The 20,139-nt window shown below is 45.3% G+C and overlaps 1 protein-coding gene and 1 pseudogene across 1 annotated transcript in view; one reads left to right on the top strand and one right to left on the bottom strand.

Annotated features, from left to right (window-relative positions):
• The window catches only part of ITIH5 (inter-alpha-trypsin inhibitor heavy chain 5), a 264,445-nt gene that overhangs the window by 233,373 nt on the left and 10,933 nt on the right, over window positions 1–20,139 (top strand). The gene's annotated exons all lie outside the window — the stretch shown is intronic.
• LOC147751091 (putative tRNA(His) guanylyltransferase) lies at window positions 7,711–14,270 on the bottom strand (annotated as a pseudogene).

The raw sequence follows: 20,139 nt of genomic DNA, 5'->3' as shown, positions 1-20,139 counted from the left end.
AGTGCGTTAAGGGCCGGCTGGGGAGGGGGGTCCGGATGACCACGAGGGAAAATTAGTTATTTATTTAATTCATTTTCCCTTGTGTTCATCTCTCGAAATCCCCCCTCAGCCTGCCCCACCGCCCTACCGCTCTTACCAGCCGCGGCTGCTTTAAACTCTCTTAACTTGAATCAATATGTCATATTCCCGACCCAACTGGCCAGTTTTATTCAGAACTCATTTTTAACGATACAGTTGTGGAAGTCTGGAAAGTTCCGCCTATTTCTTGGTAAGACCATTTTTTAGTTCACTTCACTTGGGGCAGAGATGCCACCCCTATGGGAAGGAATGCACAGATCAGTATTAGTCATTATCACAGATGAGTGAAGGCCACGGTAACAGAGATGGAATCTGAACTAGCTACGTCTACTAGTGGAGAAGTATATTCAGATGCCCTAGCCATGAGTCCTTGGTTATTGGAGATGGCAGACAGGCTGGCCCACAAATAACACCCTTAGTAATCATAGACGCCTCCCTTCTGCTCCCTGGGTTACTCCTGAGCGGGGAGACAGGGAAACAGTACAATAAACTAGAAAGGCTCAGGAGCAGACACTACTCCTTAGAGCATAAGGAGAAGTGCAGGGTGCCAATACGAAAGGCTCAGTCTAGCTATTTTATCAGATCGTATACTTTCAGCTGCAAACAATCTACGTGGTATCTTCAACACAGTCAGGCATTTTTTCCATCTGGGGTCCCTCTCGCAGCCAATTGCAGTTTCTGCCAACTTGTGACACAACCTCTCTAAATTTTTCAAGGACAAGATCATCAAAATAGTTTCCAATCTGGATGCTAACCCCATCTCCTCTAGCACGGGTAAGGAACTTATAGGTATGAAGAAGACAAATACTGAAAAGTTATGCAAATTCTCCAGGATTACGTGACTGAGTCTGAATGGGCCATTGTTGCTTGCAAGTCTGGCCCCCCTGAATTCTAGCCTAGTTTGTCAAGACAATCAACCAGCAGCGGTTCCTCTGTTAGGGCGAAGGAGCGTAACCCCTCCAATGCGAGTGCAGCAAACATAACATTAAATGGTAATAAAACAAAAGTATTACCATTTTATTTTTTATGCTGGCAGTAGGGTCTGAGGGCAGTGGTGGGAGGAGTGGTGTGCACTTCAGTTTAAAGTGCACGTCACTTTTACCATCTATCTTGCAATGGCCAAAGTTGCATGCACACTTTAAACATCTCCACCCACAGATGTCTTAGACAGCTGGGTGGAGAGCAGGTCATGCCCCCATTGCCTGTGGGAGCGTAGAGCCCGACCAATCCAGCCAATTATGGTGATTCTCTTGCTGCCTGAGCAGCCTGAGAGAAGCTTCTGGATTGGTAGAGGGGAGTTGGTTGAGGCTCTGGTAGCCTGTGCTGGACCCATGGACTGGCCAGACAGACAGGAGCACAGAACAGTGAGGCTGTGAGTAAGAAAATCCTTGATTTTTTATTTAAAGTTAATTTAACTCATTGACAAGTGCTGTGAAAAATACGCACTGCGTCCAGCCTCAACTCAAGAGCTCTCAATCCTGGCCCCTTATAAAACTGTCTCTGACATATCCTTTTCACTTCCCATCATTCATACCATCTTCCGTGCATTTACAAAGTTTTTAAATGCATGGAAGATGGTATGAATGATGGGAAGTGAAAAGGATATGTCTGAGAATTGAATGTTGATGAAGAGTGTGCGGTGTGTGTGGGACTATATCACTTTTTATTATGACACCTAATTTGATATATACCTTTGTATGAAATAATTTATGTAAAACATCTCACTGAGAGAAATTATATATACTCGAAAAAAGTTAAAAAATGAATAAATAAAATAATTTGAATATAATTGTCTTTGTTGGATGCTACTTTGGCTCTGAATGTTGGTCAATCACGGTGTGTATATATACTAGGGATCCCATTACTGGACCCATATAAAGCGGCAGGGTTTGCTTCTTTTTTCTGTGTTGTTCTAACCCCTTCTTACCTGCCTTTATCTGATTAACCCACCGGGAACCCCCTTCTATTTTGTTGTTGGCTTTTGTCCATATCGTCTTGTCCTAATGTCCATGTCTTTGTCTTCTGATACCAGTCAATGTCTCCTTGTTCCAGTGTCTGTATCTCTGTTTTGTAATCATGATGTCTCTCTCTCCCTGTTCCTGTGCCCACACCTTCCCTTCTGAGTGACTGTGTCTTCTGGCCACACTATATGTGTGTCCCTGTTCGATTTTGTGAATCACCATGTCCTACTCTAAGTTTCTCGAGTCCTCTGTTCCATTGACCTTGTTTTTGTTTCTCTCTCTTTGAGTTTTGTACTCCTGTTTCCCTATTTCCCAATGCCCTCATCTCTCTGATTAAGTGGCAGTATCTTTGTTACATTTTCTATGCCTTACTGTACAATGCGGTACAAAAGGGGGTGGTGATGGACGGAGCATCTGAACCAATCAAACACTCACACCCAGTCAACAGATCTGGGTTTAATCCATCCCCGTTCTTTAGCCCACTCTGCCACCCCAGTTCAGACATGGCCATATGCAAATCAGTCTGACCCTGTGCCTCATGGGAACAGTCCAGCCCAAACTGCCAAGCCATGCCTTCCATGGACCCTATGTGGGAAGGGTATGCCCAGACGTGGGTCCCTTGATCACTAAGCCACTGGAGTCAAGCTATCCTGGCTGAAGACGGCTGATAGCCAGAAACCGGTCCTAGGATGCTTGATTCCGGTCCAGGAAAGACATGGCTTGGCAGTTTGGGCTGGACTGTTCCCATGAGGCACAGGGTCAAGACTGATTTGCATATGGTCATGTCTGAACTGTAGTGGCTTGGTGAACAAAATAACGATGGATTAAACCCAGATCTGTGACTGGGGGTGAAGGTTTTGCCATTGTGTGCTTTACTGTACAATAGCCTGTGTCCTTTTGTTCAAGAGCCTGCTTTTCCCTGTTCCACTGTCGGCGACTCTCTATCCCAGTATCCTCCCAGAGTCCTCAACTTCCTGTTTGTAAGTCAGTGCCTCCCTGCGCTGGTGTCTGTCTCTCCATAAGTCAGCATCTATGCCTACCTATGATAGTGCATATGTCTCTCTGACCTGGTGTGATGTTTCTCAGTACTAGTGTGTCCATGACATCCTGTTCAGTGCCTGTGTAATTCTCTCCCAATATCCCTGTACCAGTGTCTACTTGTTTCTGTTGCATTGTTTATTTCCCATAATGTCTATGTCTTCTTATAAACGTCTTATAAAACTGTAGGTCACATTGTCAATATTCAAGACTTCCTTTTCCGGGAACAATATCTTAAAGTTTGTGTCCCCCTACAGTTTGTTGCCTTTTCCTGATGTAAGGGGTCATGATTACCCATCTTGGCATCAATATATTTTAGATCAGTGTTTTTGTCATGCTTTGCCAGGGTCCATATGTTTCTGCCGCAGTGTCTGTTTATTTCCAGACCTGTGTCTGTGTTTCCTTGTGTCCCTCTTGGAGTGCCTCTGTGCCTGTGTCCATTTCTGTCAGTGGCTGATTGTCTCCATTGTTTCCTTGTCCAAAGGGCAAGGTATTTCTAACCTGTAGTCAGGAACTCATCATCGTAGTTTTCTTGTCTCCGTGGCACAATGTCCATGACTCCTGGTTTTTATTAGGTGTGAGCGGGAAATCCGTTACGCTCGCGGATTTTGCGGATTTTGGGGAAATCCGCGAATTTTGCGGATTTCCCGCAAAATCCGCAAAAAAAATCCGCGAACGTAACGGGTTCAAAAGTTGAACCCCCACTCATGCAACTATTTTACAATGGCGCTAGCTTGCACAGGAACCACTAGATAAAACAAAGCAGGTGCTGCTTTATTTTATCTAAGTGCTTCCTGTGCAAGCTAACTTTGTAACTATTTTACAACGGCGCTGGCAGCTTGCTGGCGCCATTGTAAAATAGTTGCATGGCTGGGCACAGGTCTGCCGCTCACTCAAGGGACCCCTGCGCCCTTCGGGGCGATTGCATAGTAACACACACATGGTCACTCGAACTAGTTGATGCTCAAATTCAGTGACTCATTCATTAGCCCAAAAACAATCGTGAGCGTCGTCGAGGCTGGACAGGTGTGCCTTCTTCCCAAATCTACAGTGGAAAATCAGCTGTGATGCTGGATAGGCTTTGCATCCTTGACTTTCACGAGCGCAATACCTGTGCTGTTCCTGTGACCAGGAGCTTCTTTCTCTTCATCTGCTGAACTGATCTTTCTTTGACCTTTCATTCACACAAGAGGCACATACCCTACTGGGCAGCACATTGTGTTCGCACGGGTTTCTGCAAGTTCGCACGCGTTTTGTACAATTTCGCAATTTGCGAAATTGTACAAAACCCTCGCGAACTTGCAGAAACCCGTGCGAACATAAAAAAAAATCCACGCGGATTCGCGGATCTTGCGGATTTTGCGGATTTTCGCAATCCGCAAATTCGCAAATCCGCAAATTCGCGGATTGCCAATCCGCAAAATCCGCTCATGCCTAGTTTTTATTTCTTTCTCATTGTCTGTGTCTTATCTGCCCTAAATCTTATAATTGTACCTGGGGCCAGCACTTGCTGGTATTATGGCTATTGTGTCAGGTGTAGTTTTAGACCAGCATAGAGAACAGCGGTTTCAGGTCTTCGATCGTGCTCAATCTTTTTCCGATTTCTACACCGTCATTCATTCACTCTCTGACTTGTCTTAGTGAGTTGGTGTCCAGCATGCTTTGTTAGACTGGGCTGTATCTTTTTTTAGGACGTCCTGCAAATTGTCCCTACTGTGCCCTTTGAAACAACTGGCACGCCCCTTGGTGTGGGGTAGTGTTTTCATATATTTACCTTAATCCTTTGATGTTTTCTAGTGCCTCTCTTGAGTACAACACAATTCCTCCAGCAGTTGAAAGACAAGTGGCATACTAATACTCTGCATTGTCCTAGCATGGTAAATCATCATTGCCACCTTGCTCACAGCGAAGTTTCAAAGGATGCTAATGCCGAACCGCAAATAGAGTAACCCCGTTGATCCTGTCGAATGTTGGCAGGATCGACGGGGTTACTATATTCAGGGCTTAAAGTGGGATGAAAAAACTGGGGGGTCTCTCAAAGGGGTGCGGCCAATGTAATTAGGGGCGTGGCTTTAAATCACTTACGCAAAAAATCTGTGCTTAGCATAGTGTGCCACCCGACTTGCATTTTGCTGTTTCCGTCATTGCATCCAGATATTTGATACAAGTAACATCATACCTACAATAAGTAAGGAATATTGGCTTTGTCAATGGTTATTATTTGCAGAAGATAAATCTGCAACTATGACTTGTATATAATATTGACAAAGCTTCCAATTAAATCCTTGGTGACCCTACCACAATGTTGCTGCTCCTGAGTTTCAGAAAGAGAAGGGAAATCCGGAAAGAAAATGACTCTCAAAGGATTTCCCTTCCCCCACAACGCTCCCCTGGCATGATGTCATGCTGTAACTTCTCTACTACTGAGAAGTGAGCAGTGTGAGCAGAGCACATCCATGTGCCTGGTGCTGTCTCGAAACGGGTCTCTATCAGGCTTTGTTTTGCGCCATGACACTTTTTCCAGACTGCAGTGACAGCAAACAGCGGTCATTGCAGTCCAGGAAAATAAAACGGGCTGCCTGTGTCAGGGCTCAAAACAGAGCCTGATAGAGACCCGTTTCGAGGCCCCCTGAAAAAAACTGCCGGTGCTCAGACCCCTTGAGACCCGGCCCACTTAAAGCCCTGACTATATTTGCGGTTCGGCATTAGCGTCCTTTGAAACTTCAGCCATTCATTGTCGACCTGAGGACCGTCAGGATGACCCGTTTTTATATTCCCTCATAGTTTTCCGGGCCCCCTGACATACTGTAGAAGTAGTCCGTACCCAAATACAGTGTATGCTCGAGTTTTAAAGTAAACCGATTTGGATCCTTCATTACTATATTTTCTTTGTGCCTGGACTCTTATACCTTAGTATCCGGTACCTGCAAATTTTAGGCCGTTTGAACTTTAATTTTATCAATATTCAGCCCTTGGTGCCGGTTTAGTGTGGATATATTTTGCATTCCACTGGCCATATTATCAAGAAAGGGCGACACATTATCGCCGCTTTTATTGGCAGGAAAGTGCCGCTAAAGCGACGATAATGGGCTTGATAACCTGCCCTTGTGAATTCCCATAGAAGCCCAGGTTAACACCAGAACCTGGGCTGCTATGGGAATTCACAAAGGCATTTTATCAACCCCATTATTGCCGCTTTAACAGCAGTTTCCTGCCGATAAAAGCGGCGATAATGTATCGCCCTTTCTTGATAATATGGCCCCTAATTTTCACCATGTTCTGGTTCTCGAGACATTTCGTTTAGCCCCGCATTTACAATATACATTGTGCATTTCTAATGTTGATGACTATCTTCCGACCACTAAGAAATAAAAAATTATGAAGGCTGCGCCCTGATGAAGGAAACTTGAAGCAGTGCCATTTCCGAAACCCGCGTCAGCGCTTCTCACCTTTGTGGTCATGTTTGTGATGTGTGTGTTGTTTATGTAATTTACTGTTTATTGTTTTTTATTGTGTTAGGTTGTGATACTTCAATTGTGTTGGTTTATGGCTCATATATCAGTCAGTTGGTTCTCTGTATAGTGTGACTTGATTATTTTTTTCCCCTTTGGGCTTGTTGTCTGACTTACGATCTTTGATGTAGTGTACACATGATTGTTGTTTTTAATTATGTGAACATTTTTATATATCTGAAATATTTATGCTAAAAATGACTTTTTCTACTTTATAAAAAAAATATAATGATGATAAATAAATAACTGTTATGTGAACTGTTCTGTGGGTGATAACTTTTACTTTTGGAGCTACTGCCCATTTAACTTTACTTAGTGGGGATATCCGTACATGCTCTTTGTTTGTATTTTCCCTGGCTTGGATGTTATCCCAGAACTAGCTTCTCAGGGTCCCACTCATGTTTATATGGCACTTTACTACTACTGACCAGTGCTAAAGTGCATGTGCTCTGTGTCTAAAATGGAATGGCATTTGGTTTGTTCATGATTGGCATATTTGATTTACTAGTAAGTCCCTAGTACAGTGCTCTACACATGCCCAGGGCCTGTAACTCAAATGCTACTAGTGTGCCAGCAGCACTGATCAATCACATGAGTAGCCTTTCAAACATATCTCAGGCCTGCCACAATAGAGCAGTGGCTGCTGGTGACATTTGAAAGTGCTGAGTCATAAAAGTTGTGGATGTATGTTGTGTCACGAGCGAGTCCGATTGACAAAAGTGGTGCTGGGGGGATGCTCTCCCCAAATAAAATGTTGAAAAACATAGAAAATTATGCAGCTTAAAGCTAATTTCAGTAAGCAAGAAGAGTTTTAAAGTAATTGTGAATGTGTAGCCTCGAAATAATTAAACACATTAAAAACTGTCTCACATCTTACTAGATTCCTGCTTCCACCAATGCCTTCCAGTTTGCTGCCTGCAATATATAAAACAAGCAGTGGCATAGCCAATAGGCCTTGTCTTTAGGACCTTATAGGTGTGTAGCCATGCACCACTTGATGTTGTTGCTCCAAGGATACTGTGCTAGATAACTAAACACTTATAAGGTCCCAAAGGCGAGACTTATTGGCTATGCCAATGCTTGTTGTATAAGCAGTGTAAATCTGATGATAGAGTCTTTCACTACTGGCTCAGGTTAACTAGGGTATTGCACACAAGTACAATCTCTTTAACGACACGGTACATTAGGGGCTCATTGTTTTAGTTAATATTGAATTCACTAAACAGAACTCTAAACTGTACACTGGAAAGAGAAGAGACAAACATGAGATCTGCAGTGTGCCTCAAACTGTAAATAAGTGCTCAGTAAAAACAAATGCGCAGTGTACTGTCTATTACGGTTAGAATTAACTGTTTTGCCCTCTTCGCCACATCCTGGTTTCAGTAATTGTCTCAGGTGGATTACAATACTACATTGTCTGCGGAATCCTCCGGGCACAACATTAAAGCTCTTTGCGGTGCCTTGGTGCCAGGTCTCCATTATGATCAAATGCCCAACAGAACAAATGAAGGCCAAGGACCCAGCCTGAATGGCGTCAGACTGTTCTGCTTCCTGTGTTCTAATGAAATAGAACAGTGGCATTGACATGGGGGGAGCTGGGCTCTTAAGTGGGAGACTGCCTCTGGGTGACAGCACAGGAGTGAAGATGACGCATCAAGACGCACTGCTGGGACTTGTTGCCAAGGATCCCTACTGCAATTAAGAGGACCCTGTTGAATAAATCAAACCAAAATGCGGACAGCATCGCTGCATTCTTTGTACAGAATCTTTCTGCCATTGACACCACTAAGCCCTGCACTTTGCCATTGAGAATGCCAGGTCCTACCCCCCACCAATGAGAACGCAAGATCCTACTGCATTTAGTGATGACATCTCGTAAGCACCAAGGGTGGGAGAGGCATTGGGTCCCAGGCAGAGTATCATAGGGTTTAAGTCCCACACAAGAAAAAGACTGCGATGACAACAAGACATATCCTGCCACCGTATCTATATGCTGATGACATCTCGTCTACCTTCGCCCTGAAAAGATGCATGGCCAATGCAGAGTGCCAGCAGTCACTGGTGAATATACACGATAAAAGCACTAATTGTTATAGACTGCTGGCAATCGTTCCACGATACAGTTCCTTACCCGCAACCTCTCCTGCGCTGGTGTCAGACCTGCTCCCTGTTCGAGCGACCACAAAGCAGTGTTATACAGGTTGTTAATGTGGTCTGATTACCCACTCCGATTCCAACTTACACAGAATGGAAGATACCATAATATATATCGAAAGCAAATAAAGTCAGTCATCCACAACCAATCTTTTTACTCCTTCTTCTCCTGCCCCCAGAAATGTTGTAGCCTCTACCACTCTCCTACTATATTACATCAGTGCCGATCCCTTCTCTTAAAAGGGCCCCTTTGATCGATTTTCCTTGTCAAAGTCAACTCGCAGCTGCTGACAGTAGCCCTGCTGGCGTTCCCACTGTTCTCACGTGGCTTACAGTCTGCTTGTCTCCAGCTAAGGTAGTCCTTCAGGTTTTGGTCGCTCGGATATAGCACAGCTCGGCCATCAAATCCCGGTGGGTAGAGGAGGGGCTGCTCCGCAAAGAAATCTTTCCAATAGAAGACAAAACTCGATGCAAACTTGGAGACCACGTGAGTCATACATTTACTGATGGGTAGAGAGGAACACAAATAGAAAACAGAAAGTGGGAAAGGGGAGGAGATATAGCATTAGAAAGCAGCACTACAGAAATACACTATTTAAATAGTACACTAAGTATCATAGCGGCTAGGCAAGGGAGAGCATTATAAACCTTCACTTCTATTTTTCCATTTCGAGCACTGGACATAGCAGAACAATTTCCATAAAACTGGGAGAAAGAAAAAAGAAGTCCGGAAGGAGCTAGGGATGGGAGAGAGACCACATACCAACAATCTGAGCAAATCGTACTACCGCTTTTCAGACTTGGTCTTACTTAAAGACTCTAAACTGTGGAGACAAAAAGGACCCCACACATACTATCTATGAGATCAGACTTATGTCTCTGAACAAAGAAATAATTGTGTGCAGTCAGTTAAAATGCCTTTGTGGCTATATGTGTTTCCCGCTATTAGTTATTACAAAACTGCAAAAGAGAAATATAAGCAAGCTGGGTTAAAACAAAATCATTGACTTTTGACTCAAAATTAGAGCTCACGAGTCTACCATCCGGCTTATTTACTGCAGGTTTCAAGTCACCGAAGACCAACTACTTGCAAACCTCACTCTCAGCCCACCCACCATACCCTCCAACAGCGACGTCGCTGCCCACAACCTCAGACGCTGGATCGAGGACTGCGCCAACACCCTCGCCCCACTAAGGAAACCCCCCACAGAGACACCAGCAAGAGGGCCAGCTGGTTCACCGCAGAACTCCTAGATTCCAAGCAAGCCTGCCGGAAACTAGAGAAGAAATGGCACAGTGAACAAACTCCGGATAGCCACGCAGCACACAAGGAATCCGTTCGCAACCACCACCACCTCATCAGGGCTGCCAAGAAGACCTCCTTCAAAGACCGCCTCAACAACAACGCACACAACAGCAAGGAGCTCTTCAACATCGTGAAGTAACTCTCCAACCCCAGCTCCAACACCAACGACATCCCCTCGTCGCAAGCCCTGTGCGACTCCCTCGCCACCTTCTTCCACCACAAGATAGCAGACATCCACGACAGCTTCAACACCCAGACAGCCCCAACAGACAGCAACACAACTGACCCTCTGCACGCCATCGACCACGTCCCCTTGCTAGCCTGGACCAGCACGGAGCGTCGATGAAACCATCAAGACCATGAGCACAATCCACACCGGTTCCCCGTCAGACCCATTCCCGCACCACGTCTTTAACAAAGCAAACACCTCCATCGCACCCCACCTACGCAACATCATCAATCTCTCCCTTGAGACCGCGACCATTCCCAGAGAGCTGGAAACACGCCGAGATCAAAGCCCTACTCAAAAAACCCAAGGCAGATCCAAGAGACCTCAAGAACCTCCGACCCATCTCTCTGCTCCCCTTCCCAGCCAAGGTCATCGAGAAAATAGTTAACAGACCGCTAACCCGATAGGTCGAAGAGAACAGAATCCTGGACCCTTCCCAGTCAGGGTTCTGCAGCAACCACAGCACAGAGACCGCCCTCATCGCCGCCACCGACGACATCAGGACCCTGCTAGACAACGGCGAGACTGCAGTACTCATCCTCCTAGACCTCTCCGCCGCCTTCAACACCATCTGCCCTCGTACACTACACACATGCCTTCACACCGCCGGGATCCGAGACAAGGCTCTGGAATGGACCACCTCCTTCCTCTCCAGCAGAACCACGAGCGTCCGCCTGCCCCCGTTCCCTTCCAAAGCCTCCGAGATCATCTGTGGCGTACCCCAAGGATCCTCCCTCAGTCCAACACTGTTCAACATTTACATGGCCCCGCTCGCACACTTTGGCCGACAGCAAGATCTGAACATAAACTCCTATGCCGACGACACTCAACTGATCCTCTCCCTCACCAAGGACCCCATCACCACCAAAGCCAACCTCCATGAAGGAATGAAGGCCATCGCCAACTGGATGAAGATCAACTGTCTGAAGCTGAACTCGGACAAGACGGAGGTCCTCATCCTTGACTCCAACCTGTCAGCCTGGGACGACTCCTGGAGGCCAACAGCACTGGGAGCACCCCGACCCCCACCGACCATGCATGCAACCTGGGAATCATCCTCGACTCAAAGCTCTCAATGACCAAGCAAGTCAACGCCGTCTCCTCCTCCTGCTTCAACACTCTCTGCATGCTCCACAAGATCTACAGATGGATCCCGACAGATACTAGAAAGACAGTCACCCAGGCCCTTGTCAGCAGCAGACTGGGCTACGGAAAGGCCCTCTACGCGGGAGCCCCGACCAAGCTCATCACTCTACTACAGCGCATCCAAAACGCCTCGCACGACTGATCCTCGATATACCACGACAAGGCCAACATCACCCCCCACCTGAGAAACCTGCACTGGCTCCCCGTCAACAAGAGGATACACTTCAAGCTCCTCATCCATGCACACAAGGCACTCCACAAGACCGGCCCAGCCTACCTCAACAGACGGCTCTCCTTCTACACCCCCAACCGCCAGCTACTCTCCGCCGACCTCTCACTCGCTACCGTCCCGCGCATCCGAAGAACAACCACCGGCAGGAGATCCTTCTCCCACCTCGCCGCCAAGACATGGAACACCCTCCTACTGGGCCTACGACAGACCCAAGACCTGCTGACCTTCAGGAGGATAATAAAGACCTGGCTGTTCGATCAGTAGCGGCCCCCACTTTCCCCCCCAGCGCCTTGAGACCCTCGTGGGTATGTAGTGCGCTTAACAAATGACTGATTGATTGATTGATTGAGATAACCACACCTAGTTGCATGCATAATTTACTATTCCATCTCGAGTTACTGCATGCTAGGGGGAAGAGGGTGCACGCACTTCTAGGTCACTGGGCACGCACGCTCACAAAGTAAGGACAATGTTTTTCAAAAGGTACGGAAAATTGGCAACACATCAGTTTTCTTCCTTCTTCCTTCTTTCTGTAGTTCCACCTTACTCACCTGGCCCGCCTTTTGAACTAATTTGATTTCTTGTTGAAGACAAAGCTATATTTGCCACTCTGGCCATAAGCAAGCAAAATGTCCTCCAGCTCCTGCATTACATTCTGTGCACAGAGGTTCATCAAGTGCAGGGCCCGTGCATCATTGGGCTTTGAGAAGTTGTGTTGCTCAGAAAACCTGCACAGAAAACAAATATCAGGTTTTCGAACAGGCATGGTTGTATTGTGAAAACTAATAACTGTCATTGAAAAACAAAAGATTTAGAAACCAGCACTCAACAACCCCCAAAAAGCAGGTTAATGCTCAGAGCTTTCTCCTCTAATAACAGCCACATACTCACATTCCGTAGCATATTCACCCCTGCAGGCTGCCTCATTAGCAAAACAAGTAAAAGACGTAGAGAAAAGAGTTTCAAAAAGCAGAGTAGGTCTAAGCCATGCGGCAGAGATGCACTAGAACAAAGCCATCCCTTCATTCACATAAAAAAGGATTAGAAGGACCCCATTAGAAACTTTCCATTTCTGGAGTTAACACTCAAGGCAGGCGGTATGTGTCCTTAGCCAACTGTGCCAAAATATGCAAACAGGGATGCCTATTTAGAAAAACAATGACACAGCCAACTTTACATAACATTGTTAAAAGTCTGCAACCGGATTTTCTGTTCACTGAGCACCATCTCGTGGCTAATATGTTAACATCTTTTACAATGAAGCAGAAGAGAAACCGAATGTAACTTAACGTGGTAGGATATTTAACAGGTGCGCGCACCTCGCTTAAAAGTGGGAGGGTTGAGGGGAGTGCGGCCAAGAGCACACAAAGCGTTTTCCTTGTGGGAGCGAGCCAGGGTCACCATGTGTTTGCAAGTCAATTATAAACATATGGTGTCAAGCTTGCCCCCGCAAGGGAATCGCCAAACGTGCACACGTTGTTATTGAGGGCAATGCAACACGTGCACGTTTTTGGGACAAAAACCGTAGAGATTGCTACAGGTCTTTTTCCTATGCAGCGCATGTACGCTGCGTAGGCGAGAACTAAACCGCAGGGTTGAAAATAATCATCCCATTGGAGGTCAGCCTTGGTTTAGCAATGCATAGGGTTCTCCTAATGATGCAAGGTAAAAGAACTAGCTCAGAAATGTCATTGACATGTAAACAAAGCAATCGCCAACATTTTAAAGGGATCTATCTTGGATCAGAAGAACCCCCCTCTGCCCTTTACAGCTCATTAGCTCTGCTTAAATGAAGTGCTTGTTTTCTTTGAAGCGTGAAACTTTCAGAGCTTCAAGTGAACGCGGGCCGTGCTAGAGAGATTTATTTACACTCATACGATGATACCATCATTGTTTGAAGTTTAATATTGTTGCTGGGACAGTGCATTAGGTTCTTTAATCTTTATCTGCGGCGCTGCTGCTCTCATGCTTACTGGGAGCAGCGGACTCCCATTACACCACAGCGGACCAGCTTACAGGACATTTGTACGTATTTCTGTAGCTTTAAATAATGCTCATTGAATTTCTGTTACTGTCTTATTCACAGAAATCCGTAGCTTTTGGCCAAAAGCCCTGTCCTGTCTGTTTGTTAATTCTTCACCATGCCAATCTCTATGTGTTAGGGTACAGGCTTGTGTCCTACTTTGAAGAATTGTTGAAGGTATTTTGTGTGATTCTTTTTAAAGTAAAGGATTGGACCTCTGTCCGGCTGAACATGTCATAACTACATATAGTTTCCATTGTGTCTATATTCATTGTTGTCCGTACATTACTTATGCATGGGACCACTGTTATTTTTTTAAAAATGTTCCCCGAGGTCCTATGGTGACTCGTCTGGGCGCCCTTGTTGCTTTTACACACAATCTAATAGCCAGCATGAGAAGAAGGACAGTACTTACTCACTGTACAACATAGAGTGACTAGTGGGGAGATGTGATTGAGTCACTCTTGTGAAGGCCACCACCTCGCCCAGGTCCTCGTCTCTTGTGCTATACCAGTGACGGCTGCCAGAGAATGGGGTGGTGGGGATGGAGAGTTAAAGAAAAATTATTTAAAAAAATACTTACCTTTTCATAGCGGCCGCTGTCTCTCCCTGTTACTTCGCTTTAGGATATGTCCCGGAACCAGGAAGCTCCCAGGCTCGCCTAAGCCAATCATGAAGCTACAATGTGACATTGTGATTGGTCTGAGCGCTGTCTGTGATTTGGTACTAAGACGGACACTTGGAGACTCTGCATATTTCTCACCAGGCTGTTTATTACAGCCTGGTGGAAAATATGGAAAGTGTGCATGACTGCTTGGCCGGGCCAAGACTGCATCCAAACCATCATGCACACTTAGAGTGTGCAAATCACTCCTCCCAGGCTCTGACACCTGCCCCACCCCACCCCAGCCCCGTAGCTACGAAAAATAAAATGATAATAACGATGTTATTATCATTTTATTTTGCAATTTTCACTGCTCTGAGAGCAGTGGGTGAAGCTCCTCCGCCTTAGTGGAGGGACGGCTCTTGCTGTAGAGCCTGTGTGTGCATTTTTTAAACTGCCATGTCAACCTGGCAAGTACATCTACTTGCCAGGCACAACCATCCCTTTTATTACATTTAAGGCACCCCTACAGTAGGGCCTAGATAGCCCCATGGGCAGGGTGCAGTGTATTTAAAAGGTAGGACATGTGCTCTTAAGTTTTACATGTCCTGGTAGTGAAAAACTGCTAAATATGTTTTTCACTTCAGCAAGTCCTATTTCTCCCCCCAATGGTGAGCATTGGAACTGTCTTGTAACACTTTACAAGTGTAACTTCCGATTGTGAGGAGATAGAAAATTGGAGTTTGATGTCTCTGGACTCACAATTTAAAAACACATCTTTTAGTGAAGTTGGTTTTAAAATGCAGGTCTGAAAATGAGACTTTTAGAAAGTGTATATTTGTATTCTTTAGCCATTCTGTGCCTCTGCCTGTCCCTAAAATACATGTCTGGGTCAAGGTGACAGCTTGGCTTTGCGACTTCACTCTACACAGTCACTCACAAAGGGAGCTGATGTGTGCCCTACATATCCTAATGGGCCATCACCAGGCTGATGAGTCTTCCTGAGCTAGAGTGGTAGGTTGGAGCTGACACTTGTGCCTGAATAGAGCTGTTCCTGTCCCCACACAAAGAGCTGCATAACCCCTGCAGTGTGTCTGGAGCCAGGGCCAGGAAGGGTAGGGTCTTGTGCACTACAAAGACTCTTCTTTTAAGTCTCCCTACTTCAAAGGCTAAAACGCGTATAAGAACTGGACCTCTGATACCATATACTCAGAATACTTCTGGGCTGAGGACATTCTGCCAGGAAGAAGAGCTGTTGTGCTGTCAGGAGGGGCTGCCACTTTGCTACTTGCTTTGCTGTGTTGGCCTGCTGCTTCCTACTTGAGAGTGAGAGGACTGGACTGTGCTCTCTATAATCCGCTTTCTAAGGATCTCCAAGGGCTTGACTGAACTTGTCTCCTGTTGCTGAAGTCTCAGGAACATCAAAAACGTAATCTGCATCTTGCTACAAGCACCTGGGCTCCCTTGCTGTGATTCCTGCCCTGCCAAGTGGTGCCAAATCCAGTCCTGGACCATTAATGGTGAATTTGGTGCTGCAACCAAGAAACCAACACATCGACTCCAAAGCGTCAGTTCGGAACCATATCATTCCTACGTAACTAGCGCATCACTGCAGCCCGCACCAAAGCCATACACACCACTCAGCGAGTGTGTGACGCAATGGCCTTGACTTTCAATGCAGCCCCAACTTTGCTGCGTCACCTCCAAAGGATTGCCACTGCGTAAGGGTTGAGTACCGCCTCATCGAAATCTGTGATGTACTGCTCCGACTCCAACGCAGCCCCGGGCCAGCGTGGATTTTTACTAGTGCATCTTCTTAAGCCCAGTAGTTCAACTTCGATGCCATAGAATTGAGGCTTTGCACTATGACAGCAAAGCATCTTCTACACTGCGTCGCCTTAAGGAACCAAGGCCTCACACCAGCAATCGACACATCCCCTCTGCTGCACAGCGCATTGTGCATGGGCGTTAAAGCTTCAATGGCCTTGCATCACTTGCATCTGTGACGCCTCACCTCCTATTCGCCACGCATCGTCTTCAATCTCCGATGTACCCATGGTACTGTAAGGGGGTTTGCGTGACTCATGTATTTGTCCCGTGCTCCATCGTGGTTGGATTTAACTTTTGGGTTTGTCCAGGTAAAGTGTGACCAGATAGCCCCAGTTAAAGCGATTAATTTGATTGCACTACACTTTGATTTTATCTTTAAAAACTCATATCCTGACTTGTATATGTTGAATTGTTGTCGATTTGGAGTGGAGCACTTTGTGGCGTTTTCACTGTGTTACTGTGTGTGTGTGTGTGTGTGTGTGTGTGTGTGTGTGTGTGTGTGTGTGTGCACAAATACTTCACACATTGCCTCTTTAGTATAGCCTAACTACTCTGTGCCCAGCTACCAAAGGGTGAGCACTGGTAAATTGTTAGTGTGTACTACACTTACCCTGACTAGAGTGTGGGTCCCTACTAGGACAGGATGCATGCCTCTGCCAACTAGAGACCCCATTTCTAACAGTCCCTGAACACACCAGCTTCACCTACATACATTTCTAACTCACCCACTGGATTTTTGCGCTTGTCTAGGAATACATATTTTAAGCAACTGTTACTTCAGTTAGCCTCAATTCCAGAACGTTTTAAAGCAGAACTAGACTCATGTACTTAAATATTTTGTAAGTTTCATTTCTTTGAATGAACTTGAATCAAATACAGAGACATCTCTCAACTCATCATGCATTACTTTTCATAGTAGTTTATTTCTTACAAAACAAATCCGCTCATCATCATTTTTACTTTATGACCCCCTAACCCCCCCAACCCCCGGCTCCTCCCCAATGATTTTGAGGCTCTGGCTGACACGTTTTGCAGCCAGAAAAAGCTAAGTTTGCAGCTCCAAAATGTGAAATTTGCAGAATGTTTTGCTGTTGACACTAAATGTACCTATCATAAAAATACTGCACTGTGCAATGTCACTAGTGGAGACTGTGTTATGTCACAATCTGTAACCTGACAAAGTCCCCAGCAGTACCGCTCCTGAAACTGGAAGATGTCTGGTGCCACAGAGTGCAGATTGCAACATCAAATGCCTGGTCTCTCTGGCATCAGACATCCTGTGTTTCCTGGAGTGCACAGGACAGCAGTGTTGTTTGTGTTTGGGAGGGCATACGAGCAAGAGTAGGGGTAGAAATCTCTGAGGTATGGTGAAAGGGCCAGATGAATCATGGGTACAGTAAGCCAGGGGGCGAAATTGGGGTCACAGAGCAACAGAGGATGTGGGGGGAAGGGTGACAAAAGATAGTGGGCAGCAGAGGGATGGGAGAACGCGAGGGAGTCAAGTGCCAAAGTGTAGTGGAGAGTGGAAGCAGGAGTGAGGTCCAAGGGCTTTCAGAGTCTGCCAGATGCATTGTAAAATGTGCGAGGTGAGCCACATCGTAACAACACAGAAGGGGGCTCTGTGCTTTTGCAAGGCAGGCAACAGTGGAAGGTAACACCTTCAGGTCTGTAGCTCACCTTACTTCTATTGGCCCAGCAGCAGCACAAGGCCAATAGAGAGAGGGTCAGCCTTTTTTTTTACAACTCCACTTTTAGCAGGCACTTTTGTAAACATCCCTGTATTTTTACAAAGAGTGTCCATTTCAAGATGTTTTTTCAAATCGCATAATTGCAATGTTCAGGAGAATTTTACTTTCCACATTCTGTGACCTTGGGTCATATTTAGAGTTTGGTGGAACAGGAGCACCACCTTAGGTCGGTGGTGGTCCCACCCCTCCACACTTTTGCTTCTCCTACTCTTATTTCTAGTCTGGAGAAGCACTAGGGGGCATATTACCAAGAACAACGTTAAAATTATCGCTGGTTTAGCGGCAGAAAATTGACACTAAAGCGGCGATAATGGGCTTGATAATATGCCCTAGAGAATTCCAATAGAAGCCCATGTTCATGGACTTCTATTGGAATTCTCAAGGGCATATTATCAAGCCCATTATGGCCGCTTTAGCTGCAGTTTTGTGCCGCTAAGCCAGCGTAAATTCACAGGAGTTGAGCCTTTGCTGGCTTTCCCAGTGTAAACATTTGATTTCGCTGTCCATCCACCAAGAGGCCACCAAGTGACAGTGATGGTCGTTCTGCCCTATTGAAGGTGGAGCAACCATCATTGATTGTCCCCGCTCTTGACCACTTTGCGATGCATAGAGGATGTGGTTGAGGGAAAATACGAAATGGCTACTATGCACATGGAGAAAACTTCCTGTCCATCAGGGTCATATGTTTCTTGTTCAGAGAAAACAAACTCCCAAAGATAAGCAGAGTGTGTTCTCTAAGCACGGCCCCTGCATGGCAAATCGTTAGTGCTGTTAATAGAGCCACAGCAGCTGCTCCCTGCACAGCACTGATACCCCCACTAGGTAGGCAGAATCTCTAAGTAGGGCAATCAGCCCTCTACCAGGGAACAGATTGGCCATCAGGATCTAAATGACCTCTCATGTACTTTATATACATTTTATCCACAGCATTTTCCATCTGCACAACAAAAATGCCTGGATGTTTCCTTAATGAGCCATCATGGAAATTAAATTGCATAATGTGCATTAAGTCACCTCTATGTGCCTATAAATCTCTAAGATTTTATTCAGAGAAATCACTGATCCAATGCACACTGTTTAAGGTTTGTTACTTTTGTCCCACAGAGGGTGAGGGACCTTAAATTGCTTCACAATTCATATGCTGCAATAGCCTGGCTATCAGTGGTCACTGCATTTGTTGGCGCTCATTGATATAATATCGGCGGCCTGTCACATTCTATACAATATCAAGATGGAAAATAGATCTTCCCATGAATTTTCTACATAGTGTGCACTGGAGAGATTTATTACTGTTCATATGATGGCATCTTGTGGGATCACTCATCTCAACTGCATGAAATTCTGAGAAATAAATATATCACAATAATAGGTTTTAATTAAAGCATACAGTGTAAGCAGTTGTGGGTGCGGTATCACTCAGCTAATGTGTATGATAGTGGCACCTAATTTGTGGGGTCCGGATGGTGTTAGCTTCAAGGCCTATGAGGCAATGTGTCCCCGGAGACAAGGTTCAAACAACATTTCAAAAATAAAGTTTAATAAGAAAGCATAGGCTAAAAAGGGAGTCAGAGACTAGTAATTTAGGAAAACTTTGAAGGTTTATTATTCATTAAAATTGTGATACAAAAGGCAAAAAATAGACTCAGTTCAATAAATCAATCATCGGACATAGGGAATTAATTACCATAAAGGCTATTTGTGGTAGAAACAAATACATTAATGAGCAAAATCAGAATATGGACTAAGTCAATAATGGCCAGCAATGTGGCACACATTTGGGCAGTATTCCTAATAGAGACCAAAAATATCTGTCTCACCCTCAAATCTAGAGGCCTTTTATAATGAATGTTGCCATAGAAAATGATAGACACTGCAAAATCATCACTGTGTCAGAAACATTATCACATTTCAACAAATCACATTACATTATTCTACATTGTCTTATATCCCTACCGTCTTAGTACTAACCACCACATGAATATTGATTCATGCACCTTCTGACCTAATGTCATCTGAAGGTGTTAGAACAAACTAGTTGCAATAGAAAACAATTGTGAATGAGGGCAACACAGTATGCTAACAGGAAGAGCCTTGGAGAGTAGCAAAAATACTTCCTTGAGTGAATTGATTGAGAACTTTATATCATACAAGATAAACAGTGCACGTCTTGCTGCACGTGGTTTTTAAATGATAAACATAAACAAAATACAACTATCATCATGATATAGCAGCCATTTTGTAAAGGTGAAGTGGATGCCTAACTGAGGTCTAGTTCAGC

Source organism: Lissotriton vulgaris, chromosome 1_1 (assembly GCF_964263255.1).
Source record: "Lissotriton vulgaris chromosome 1_1, aLisVul1.2, whole genome shotgun sequence".
Classification (NCBI taxonomy): domain Eukaryota; kingdom Metazoa; phylum Chordata; class Amphibia; order Caudata; family Salamandridae; genus Lissotriton; species Lissotriton vulgaris.
This window is presented reverse-complemented; position numbering and strand designations above follow the sequence as displayed.